Genomic DNA, 11491 nt, shown 5'->3' on the forward strand with positions numbered 1-11491 from the left:
TGTTTCATCTTTTCTTTGTTGTTTTGGATGTAAGAGTAAATCTAGTCTCTGTTACTCTATCTTGTATGCCCAATTTTAAATAATGATACATACAGAAATAATTAAGAAAGATATAAAATTAGTCATCACCTTATATTTTAACAATCCCAACTGTTAACCTTTTTTTAGTGTTTTCATTCATAACTCTTGTATACTGTGTGGGGAAAAAAAAGTTTTTGGGGTCAGATAGATTTAGAACTAAAACTGTCATTCGTTTTTTTCCTGTTGTCTTTTATAAGTTTGTATAACTCTTTAGCCTTAGTTTTTTCATTGGTAACATAGAGGTAATTATATGAGTTTTATCTCATGAGTTTTTGAAGGACTAAATAAAACTGTATTTGGAAAATAACTAGTACCGTGCCAGGCATATAATGAAAGCCTGAGAATGAATAGTTTATGATTATGGTCAGGAGTTAAGAAGAAAATAAAACAGAGAGAAGCAGACGTGAGCATAAGGTAGTGCTTTGTGAGTCGTGGGGAAAGTGCCACAGAGGGCTATGGTGCATTCTCGCTATGGCAGTTTTGGGCGTTAGATCCTTGGTGCTTGGATTTGGTGGTGATTCAGAAAGCGTCATAGTTGGCCTGCATAGGAAATGTGGCTGGGGTGGAGGAGCACAGGAACTCACACTGAAGATGCAGATGAAGAGGTATCACTGTGACATTGTAATAACTGTCACTGGAGAGAGAAATCAGAGCAGCAGAGCTGGGGGAGTGACACAGGGTTTCACCCATGCAGCTCTAGGCAGAGAAATAACAAACTGGTTAGGATAGTGTAAGCTCCAGTGGACCAGTTTTTTGGTCCTGGAATTGCTCGTTCTCTGGACAGGAGGGAAAAGTGGAATGGTTGATTTTTTAGCATAAAAAGGCTTAGCTGAAGGCAAATTTAGGCTCTTTTTAAACTCTAAGAGCTCTGTGAATAATATGATCTAGCCATTTATTCTCCCTTGATGGATTTCTTTATATCATCAAATTACATCATTTGCTCTTGCTACTGTTAAAGGTTTTAACTCCCTATCTTGGTTAGGCCAGATGTGGTATGGAAGGTGACTCAAGGTCAGTAATTTGGTCTCTAGCTCCTAAGTTTTCACTCTGTTGTCTTTCTTCAGTAGATAAAAGGGGCCCATGAGCACTATAATCTGTTGAGTGACTTTCATTTATAACTTTAAAAGGGGTTGTCTGAAGGCTTAAAAAATTTCCCAAGGTGGGAGTTTTAATATTCAGAGATGCAGTCTGCTTTTGGAAGCTGAATTCTTTTGTTGCTGACAAAAGTCAGAAAAGCTCTGGAGTTTGGGGGAAAGATTCTTGTTTTTCAAATTGCTTCTGAAATCACTATGTTATTGTTAGAAAAATGTTCACTTTGTGGATAATGGGGACGTAATTTCTATCCCCATGCCTGCCCTGCTCTCAGGGCTCAGTGCTTCATGCTGCTTGATACATCAGTTATGGGCTTTGTGTATTGCCTTCTTAAACTGGGGTCAGAAATTCCAAAATCTCTCTTTCAATTCAACACAGTTCCTGTGGTGTGTTTTTAGAAGCTGCCTCTGTATCACCCCAACCTTCTTCTAAAGGGCAGAAATCAGACACGTGGTGACCCCAGGCTTATGTCTTTAATATTACGAAAGGCATGCCAATAGGATCGAGACTATGGAAGGAGGCTCCACAGAGGAAAAAATAGTGCCTGAGCCTGAAAATTTTATTCCATACCTTCCATGGCATAATGCAGGGTTAAGTAAGCTTGGCACCATTGACATTTTGTGCTGGATAATTCTCTGTTGTGGGAGGCTGTCCTGCCCCTTGTAGGAATTTAGCAGCATCTCTGGTCTCCAGACACTGGATGTCGGTAGCATTCCCTCTACCCTCAGTTCTGACAACAAAACAATGTCTTCAGACTGCTAAATGTCCACTGGTTGAGAACTCCTGGCATAGTAGTTAAAGCCCTGGGCTTTAGAATCAAGCAGACCTTGGTAAAATGTGACTAGCATTTATCAGTTGTGTGGTTTTGGGACAGTTACTGATCTTTTACGTCTCAGTAGCTCCATCTGTACAATAGGGACGTAATTACCTACTTCATATGCTTGTCCTAAGGTTTAAGAGAAACAATGCCTGTAATAGCTCAATGCCTGCTGAGGCTCTTCCTTTCTTGCCTCTCCTTCTCTAAATTCCTAGCGTCTTATTTCCCCATCAGCTCCTGCTGGCCCTGGTCTTAGATTCTTCACATTATTCTGATTTTCTTACTGAGATCCGATGTTGTCTTGATTGTCCTGATTCCTGACCCGTAACTCCATGGTAACTCTTTTATTTTAAGTTAATAGGTTTTGGTGATGAGAAGGTCTGGGTAGCTTTTGTGGGGTCATTCTTTAGTTATCTGAACCACTGTTTCAACCTCTTTTAGCCCACTGAATTCAAAGGAGCAAGCATATGTAGGAGAAACATCAGGAAGAATCTCATGTTACCCTAGGAAAGAAGTTTGGAACATCATGATTGCATTTACTGGAGGGGATTATTGAAAGATAGGACTCGCTTTTCTTAGAAATGGATTACACACGAGTTCATGGCTCCTGCTTGAAGTTGTTTAGATACAGTCCATTTTGGAAGAATAAGGAAATTTAAAGTTCTCTTCCGCTATTACTAAAAGAAAATATGTCTACAGTGAATTCTAAAAAATAGTCATATGTTTGCACAGGGCAATCCATAGGGAAAATCCAAATTACAGTTTAGAGTAGAAGTCATAAATGGGAAGGTGAATTGCAAGACTAGAGGCTATTAAAGTTAAGACCCTAACCACAGGCAAAGTAGATAGGTTACACCTAGTGGTATTTTAAAAAAGACCGTGGACACTTTCAGGATTCCACAGCAAATGTAGGTGAAATCCATGGGCAGGGAGTAAATGGGAAAACTCAGGAGAAGGGGACGTTCCGATGGACGTGATTAGCTGCACATGTGCCCTGGGTTGGAAAGTTTGTGCTCCCACCATTTCTACCTCCAGGATTTGAGCAAAAACAAGATGAGTGTGAATTTCATTTCAATGTTTTATATAGGCTTATAGAATGGGAACAGAAAGAAAGCTGGGGAAGAGTGTGGTAAGTATACAAGGAAGGATACTTATTTTTGATATCTGTGGTACAGAGAAGGCTTAGGTGATCTACTTCTTGGTTCCCTAATTTGATAGTGGAAAGGAGATTAATCACTTTTTAGGTAATTAATAGGAGCACTGAACCTTTTGTTCACATGTATACAAATCATTAACAGAGCAAAGTACCAGCTGGAGGCAGGTGATTTTCCAACTCCTCCAGAGAATTCTTTGGTGATGAACATTTTTCAAATTTTCAAGCTGCATTTTTACTACAAAAAGGTTTATGGAAAGTGAGTTTTAGTACTCATATTTAGATGCCTCTGGTGTTATACGAGTGTCTCAGTAGAGTATCCCAAGGTGTCTGCTCATTCTTCAGGCTCATTTCAAACCCTTATCTTCCTATTTCAGCATTCAGTTTTTCCTCTCTATTATGTATCTTTTCTATTTCCTTGGTAGGCCCAGATCCTTTACATTTTCTCATATCAGATTTAATCTCCCAGCGACTAAGTCACCCTTTAGAAACAGATGTGTCATTGACCCAAACTTTGAGCCATCTTTACTTTTTCAAATGTTGCCTTCAGGTGTAGAACCAAGGGAACTTCTCTGTGGGATACTTGAGTGCTTTGGGAAAAAAACTTGACCTTCAGTGGGTTTAAAAAGTCTCGTCAATGAAAGCCAGTCTTTATAAAGGATGTTTCTTTCTTTCTGTCCTTGCTTCCATCCATTCTTCCTTTGTTTTTGTCTGCTTTGAGTAACCACTACGTGCTAAATTCAATAACTGTTCGATTTCAAAAAGTGAGTACTCTTTGAGCTTGGTTAAACTAAAACAGAGAAGTGTGGAAGAGTATCAAAGGAATACAAAATCAGGCTTCATAAATATCTGAAACTAATAAGTCAAAAATCCAGAAGCTTATTCTTCTGTTTCCTGATAAATACTCTAAATTCTCATTATGCTACATACTCTTATCCTGATGGACATAAGGATTTCCTGACTCTGTGCTTTTGTGTGTGTTATTTCTGCTAGTAATAATGCATTCTTTCCTTCACATTATTGTCTACTGTAATCCTACCCACCTTTCAATTCATCTTCATCCATAAAACTTCTAAGATCCTTTTGTAGAGGCATTTAATATTGTCTTCTCTATTAGACCACAGTGATCTGGATTAGAGATCATAAATCATATTTTAATTACCTTTGTGTCCTTCATCAGCTCTTAATATATGAATTAGCTTATAGTAGGTGCTTAGAATGTTTGATGAATGGATGAATACAGTAGCTAATACTTACTATATACTTACTAAGTGAAGGTTACTAGGTTAGGTACGGGGTGGGGGTGGCAAAAAGAATAAGATGTGGTCTTTAGCCTTATGTACTCCTCTATGTTGTTGCATATATCTACAAATAAAGCAAAAAAAAAAATTTTTTTTTTGTCTCCAAACACATTAGAAATAATATGCTGACACTGCGTTGTTCCCTAAATGCGTGCATGAGTGGAGAAGGGAGAGGAGGCAGATTGTGAAAATTTGCAAGGTGACTACTTTAAGAGGAACAGTGCTCATTTAGATGTAAGTTCTGGTCTGTTTGTTGTTTTTCTAGTGCGGCATAGCAAGACTTTAAAGTACTTGCGTGGTGCAGAACAGGGGTTAGTTGTGGGTGGTGTTTGCACAATGAATTTCCAATACTTCAGATGAAAACACTGAATACATTCAGAGAAGTGAGGTGGAGTTAGAGTGAGGTGAGCACCATGTCTGAAGCAGTTTGGGCTCAATAAATATTTGTTTGGAAGGAAGTAGGAAGAACAGAAACAAGCCAGGGCAGCTAACATGTGTCTGAAAAAACAGAAATTACTAAGAGCAAGACCAAAATGGAGCCAGCAAATGTGAACCAAAATTGGAGAACAGTAAGGCGAATGAGATAGTACTCTTATAATTAATATTTTATTAACAATAATATAACAACTTAATGTGTTTTCTCCTTGCATAGGCACCTCACATATATTAACACATTTATTATTTAGAAGAGCACTTAATTATAGTTACCATTATAATTACCATGAAGATATTAAGGTTCAGAGGGAAACTGAGATTGCCAAAGCTCACACAGCTAGCAAATGGCAAATGTGGTACCCTGTCCTCTGCAGAACAGGGCTTCCCTAAACTGTTCACGCTGAGACTCCCTAGGTAACACAGACGCCTGTCATGACTAATCCCCTCAACTCGTCTTTTTCAGCTTGGCCCAGGTGGACAGTTCTTGCCACCATCCCTCATCGGCATGTGTGCCCTGGTCTCTTTCTGGTTTTCTGCTTGAGGAGTTCTTCTAAAGCCTCAGAAGAACAGCCAGCTTCTTACAGGCTCAGCCCAGAGATGCAAAAGAGCAGTCAGTCCTTCCCTGGTAGGGAAGGAGAGTTGGTTGAAAAATGCCAAACTTCTGCCCTTCAGCTGGACAATTCCCAGGTGCTTTCTACATAGCTTCTCAGATGTTCCCCAGTAGCACTGAGTTCTAATTGACCCAGAAGTAAACAGCTTGGTAACCCATTCCTCATTTTTCGTCCTTCCCTGTTTTACTCCCGCCTTTCCACACCCCTCCTTCTGATATCATTTGCCCTCAACTCCTTGTCTCAGGCTCTGCATTCAGAGGAGCCCCAAATCTAGATAGTTCATCAGCTCCATATGTTCCATCAAGTTCAGACTCCTTCGAGTATCATAAAGGACCACCAGGTATCTGAAGCTATTAAGCCACCAATATCATTGCTTGAGAATTATACCTTATATGATAGAGAAAGATATGTTTTTAAAGAGCTCATCTTTTGATGTTTTGGTAGTTCAAGTCATCTGAAGCTTTCTTATTTTCTCATCTATGTTCCTGTAATGGGAACCTGGGCGATTGATTTCTAGGAAATCATTTAAGAAAAAAATCCTTTAAGAATAGTTAAAATAATCTCAATTATTTAAGGAAAAAAGTTAAGAGGAAATAAAGGCAGCTATGTGTGCTGCAACTTTAAGAAACTGGTTCTGGATTGCTGAGTGGGTCATAAACGTTAGTGGACACGAGGGGGCAGCCTCACACCGGGCTCCCAGGGAGGACTGCCTCTGGTGGCTGCCGCCGCCGCCACTTTCCCCCTCCTTGTGTGCTCAGTAAGTAAAACTCAACAGTTGCGTGGAAGCGGATTGATTTTTTCCCCCCTTTTCTTTATGGAGAACTCGAGTGAGGGACCAGGGTTCACTGTGCAGCACATCACAGAAAGTGTGTGTCTTCCCATCTCACCTCTGAGGGCCTTTTGATTACAGGGAAGAGGCACCGACTCCAAACACGATGCGTCCAAGGACGCTGAGAGTCGCTTCCCTTCCTTTGTTGTTTTCAAGTACTGTCGAAGAACTACTGTATGTGGGAGAAAAAAGCACAGAGCTCTTCCTGGAAAGGAGCGGCGTGGATTGCTCCTTTGGAAAAATTGTCCCTTTTGCTTGGCTGACCTCGTCCAGTCCCATGACTTTAAGTAGTATCTCTAAGGAAGGTAACTCTTAATTCGATGCCTCAATTGCAAACATCTTCCTAGAATCCCAGATTTGTATATTTCTGTATCTAATTATCTTGTAGATATCTCACCTGGCATCTCAAATCTGGCCAAAAAGAAATATTTCTAACCTTCTACATTTGCTTCTGTCCCTTGGCCTCTTTTTTTCTTTTTCTTTTTTTTCATTCCAACGACGGCCATCACCACTCATCAAATTGCTCGAGCCCCAAACCCACCAATGATGCTTTTCTCCTCTCTTTCCTTACCTCTTCCCACATTTAATCTATTCATATGCGAGTTGACCCTGCGTTCACCTCCAGTGCCATCTCCGCTGTCATCTCTTGCCTGGTTGCTTGCTGCAGCCTTCTGACTGGCCTCTGCACTCCCACCGGTCCCTGTAATCGTGTCTCTGCACTTATCCCAGGATGGTTTTTTTAAGGGAATTCAGACTATTCCTCTGCTATTCTCTTGCACTCGTAATAAAATTACGTGCCGTCGTAGATACGCAAAGTCCTGTATCACCTGCCCGTGGCCTGCTGCTCCTGTCTCATCTCATCCCTCTCTCCTCCTCACTCTCTTGGCTCTAGACACTTTGGTCTTCCTGCTCTTCGTAAGCAGCCTTAGCCCTTTGCACCAAATATTTTCTCCTGCTTTTATACTCGCACCTCTGGTCTTTACATGGGTAGCCCTTTGCCTCATTCATGTCTCAGCTGAAATGTCACCCCTCAGGAAGACCTTCTCCGGTCATTCCAACCAAAGTAGTCACCCAGTCACTCTCATGTCCCTCTTTTAAAATTCTCTAAGCATTGATACTAGATGCATTTTTCTTGCTTATTTATTTGTCATTTTTTTTGTCTGTCTTCCTCTGCTAGAATACAAGATCCACGAGGGGTAGGGTCGTGTCTGCTTTGGACACTCGACCACATGCTGGTGACTAAACAAGGCCCAACACATGAAAGATGCGCAATAAATGTCTGTTGAATAAATCAATACTTAAATGGGTGGAAATACCACCGCTGACCCTGTCGAAGTGGGCTGTAGGCTTCTCTACTGTTACTTTCCTGTGTGACTGTAGACAAGTTATTTCTTCTCTCTGAGCCCTAGCTTCCCTTTTCAGAGGAATCATATTTTGTGATATGTTTATTCTAATCTATCAGTGTGCTTCTCACCTAGGAACTCCTGAAGAATCTTTTATGACAGTAAGAATGGAAAACCCTCTTGCCATCTGAAAGTTCTGAACATCTTTGAAACTAGTTGGGGGCGTTAAGACTAATAGTTTCCATTCAATCACTCTCATGTAAAGAATCAGAACTCCAGGTTGCCAGTTTTCAGGCTCCTCTGAAACTGAACCATGTCGTGAGATAGAGATAGAGCTTACCTTTTTAAGGTGGTGGTTTTCCTGAGTGGATGGACAGGAAGTCAGGCTGCCTTTTCTCTAAGCCTTTGGTTAGTGGTATCTGGTTTCAAATTCTGGGTCTGCTCTTTCAGAAAAAATTTAAACACAGCATGTCCATTCTTTCTTATCGTACTTTAGGTTTTGTCTAAATGAGGCAACAGTTATGGACCCATACTCTTTAGAATGCGAAAGTGCTATTCACAACTAGCCAGGAAAAGTCACCAAATAAATATTTTGACGGCTGCTAGGAAGGAAGATTAGTGAAAGCCTTGACTTTGTGTTCTCCTGGATCCCAGGATGTGGGAGAACTTTTATTCCCTTTCATTTCCTTTGTTGCTCTGGGATTCTGATGTGCTATTAAACTTTAATTTCTTGAAAAGCCGTTTCATCAACCCTCTTGACTGTATGCTAAGATTCCCTCTTCCCCCTCCCCTACATTTGGGTCAGCCTGTACCAAAGGAGAAGGTTATCTGGGCTGTTAAACCTTTGACTTGGTGTCTTTTGAAGAGTGCATTTTGCATTTTGTTATGTCAGGATTGTAATTAGATCCGTTAATTAAGGGAAGAATGAACTTTTCCCAAACTCTATACCTCTTTGAATTTTTGATAAGTTTGCTTAGGTTGCTGCCGACCTTTGCTAAGGGGTATGCCACTGCTCGTTAATTGGCAAATTTTAATGAGGAGAGTTGATGAATGTGCTGGCCTTGACAATAAATAAAGCTGGCTACCACCCCAGGTCTTGCCACCATCAGCTGTTTCAAAGCGTGTGGCATTTCCTGACTAGTGACCATGAAACTTGGGACTCTGAGCTGACGTTCTTCCTTATGACTGAGCTGAGACCTCTTTACTCAGGCCCTGCCCTGGATGAGTCCTCATCCATTGTCTCATTTCGTTTTCTTAATATTTCATTATACCTGTTTTGGAGAGGGGAAAACTGAGGCATAGGGAGAGTAGCAACTTGCCTAAGGACATGTGACTAGTTAATGATGATGATAACTACTATTTAATTGCATTCTAATTATGTACTAGGTACTCTCTCAAGCTCTTTACATACATTATATCAGTTGATACTCAGAACAGCCCTATGAGAGGCACTGTTTTGTCCACATTTTACAATGGGACACTGCAGACAGAGAAAGGTAGAGTAATTTGTCCAAAGTCACACGGCTTACAAATAGCAGAAGCAGGATTTCAACATAGGCAGCAGGTGCTAGAAACAAGACTCTCAACCATCATAAGTGGGTGGCAGGCCAGAATCCAACTAAGTTCTGCTCCATTTTAAAGCCTCTTTCTCTCTCTTCTTCATCCATTTGCCTCATTGATTTAGGTATGCTAAAGGTATGTGTGTCTCTTTCCGTACTTGAACTTGGAATATTTGAACTTCCTAGGCATAAGTAATTCTTATAGAATTATGACAACATCTAGAACATTGATTCTAGGCATTTAGAATACAGAGAAGAATAAAATTCAAATATACCTCCTACCCAAAGACTTATTTTCTTTTCTCCTTCTCAAATGAGTCTTCACAGCCCCTCAAAAATCCTAGTGAACTGTGACAGTTTAGATTATAATTAGAGGTACAATATTTAACAGATAGAATTGAGTGATGAAAAATTTACTTTGTTATCAAAGTCAGATGTAATTTTGGCTTTATAGCTATACTCACTATGATGCCTTGGATTATAGTGAGTGAGAGGGTATCTTCTGTTGGGACTGTTGGCAGACAGTCATAAGTAGATCTGCAGTGCTCCCTTTAAATGTCCTCCAAAATACTAGAACTTTTAGCAATTGTAAAATGTAAGGCTGACATCACTTTGCCCCTTGCTTAAATGCTTACACTCCTAATAATCTACAACCACAATAAACCTAAAAAACAAATTACTAAATACTTGACAGTTTAAAATACACACGAACATTCACAGTTACAACAAGTATTCCCCTTTTTTGGTTAAAAATATTCTCTCTAGCAAAATGTCACTATTATTAGAATTTCTGTCTCTGAACTTTGCCCTAAGTGACTTCTTAGGAATATCTTCAGACTGTTGGTGATGATTTGACGTAACCGGGTAGCTAGTTCATTTGGAGAAATGCTGTTTACAGTTCATCCTGCTTTATAGAAGAGAGACATTGATGCAGAGACAATGTTGGTGTCTTGATCAGGATGCTACTTAGCAAGTACTTTGTGAAGGTATACTGATTATGAATCTCAGAATAAACCCGTGTATTTAGATAAATGCCGTATGATCTGCTAGTATGGTGAAAGCCTGTTTTACCCATAAAAATATGGACATGGACTATAATATCTGGAAGGGGACCCATTTCACATGTCTAGAGGAGGAAAAATCACACTTTAAGTGAATGTCAGAGACAGATCTGGAACTCAGGTGTCTGGGTCTGAGGCTCAGAAAATAGGATTTCTGATTAAAAATATCTCCTGTGCTCATGGAAAAGATCATAAACTGGGATTGCAGGAAGCAGTGAAATCAAAACTCTTCTACCAGGCATGGCCTCGATATATATATATATATATTTTTTTGAGAGTGCAAGAGTTGGTTATCCAAGTGAGGAAAGGGGGCTGAGATGGGCAAGGGGCGATCTAAGAATGTTTTGCAGTGAGGGCAGTATCTGTGTGGAGCCTTAGAAAATGGACTAGAGTTTTGTTTCTAGATCTGTGTTTCCTACCCCATCAAAGACCTTTTTTTCCCTCTTCCTAAAATGTGAATAAAAAGAGGGCCAAAAACAAAAAACAACAAACAAACAAACAAACAAACAAAACAAACAAAAAAAGAGGAGGGCAGCACCTCCTCAGGAATCCAGGGTGTTAAGACCTTCATGGAGTTCAGTTTCCTTCTGAGCTCCTGCTACAGAGAGAAGAAGGGCATTTCGTTTTTTACAAATCCTGAAAAGAGCAAAGCCAGAACTGTGTTAGAAATAAAATAAAATAAAATAAAAATAAAATCCAGAAAAATCTGCAAATATTTCATTCCAATTCTGGATACTGAATAAGTCAGCAAATTGGTAATGGGCTCCACAGTTTTTGCAAGGACTGTTTTCCCAGGGGGTTCTCAAGTTTTAATGCAGGAAGATTATAAAGCCACATTGTTATTACAGATGGAGCCCAGCAGCCCTGTCTTCCAGGACAAGAATTAAGATTTTTTATAAGTGCTGAATCAAGAAGTAAGGGGCAACTTTTCAAGTACCAAATGGTGTCTATTAAAAATTAAAATAAATAAATAAATAAAAAGCTTAATCCTCCTTGTTCATGTTTTCTCCTTAAAATTTCTCTCTGGAACCATCATATAGACCTGTGAACAGCTAAATTAATATGGATAACACATACAGATTGTCTCTTAAAAATACATGTTATTTCTTGGAACTGAGCCTGGCATTTGGCATGTCTTAGTTCCAATTCTCCCAACAAAGGCTCAGACATGAACTTGGGTGGTTAGTTTATCTGAGAAGTGACATCAGG

The 11491-nt window shown here is 39.9% G+C and overlaps 1 pseudogene; it reads left to right on the forward strand.

Annotated features, from left to right (window-relative positions):
• The first annotated feature begins 552 nt into the window (after positions 1–552).
• LOC112478146 overlaps positions 553–11491 on the forward strand; it is a 12676-nt pseudogene continuing 1737 nt past the window's right edge.

Source organism: Pteropus alecto, unplaced genomic scaffold (genome assembly GCF_000325575.1).
Source record: "Pteropus alecto unplaced genomic scaffold, ASM32557v1 scaffold42, whole genome shotgun sequence".
Taxonomy (NCBI): Eukaryota; Metazoa; Chordata; class Mammalia; order Chiroptera; family Pteropodidae; genus Pteropus; species Pteropus alecto.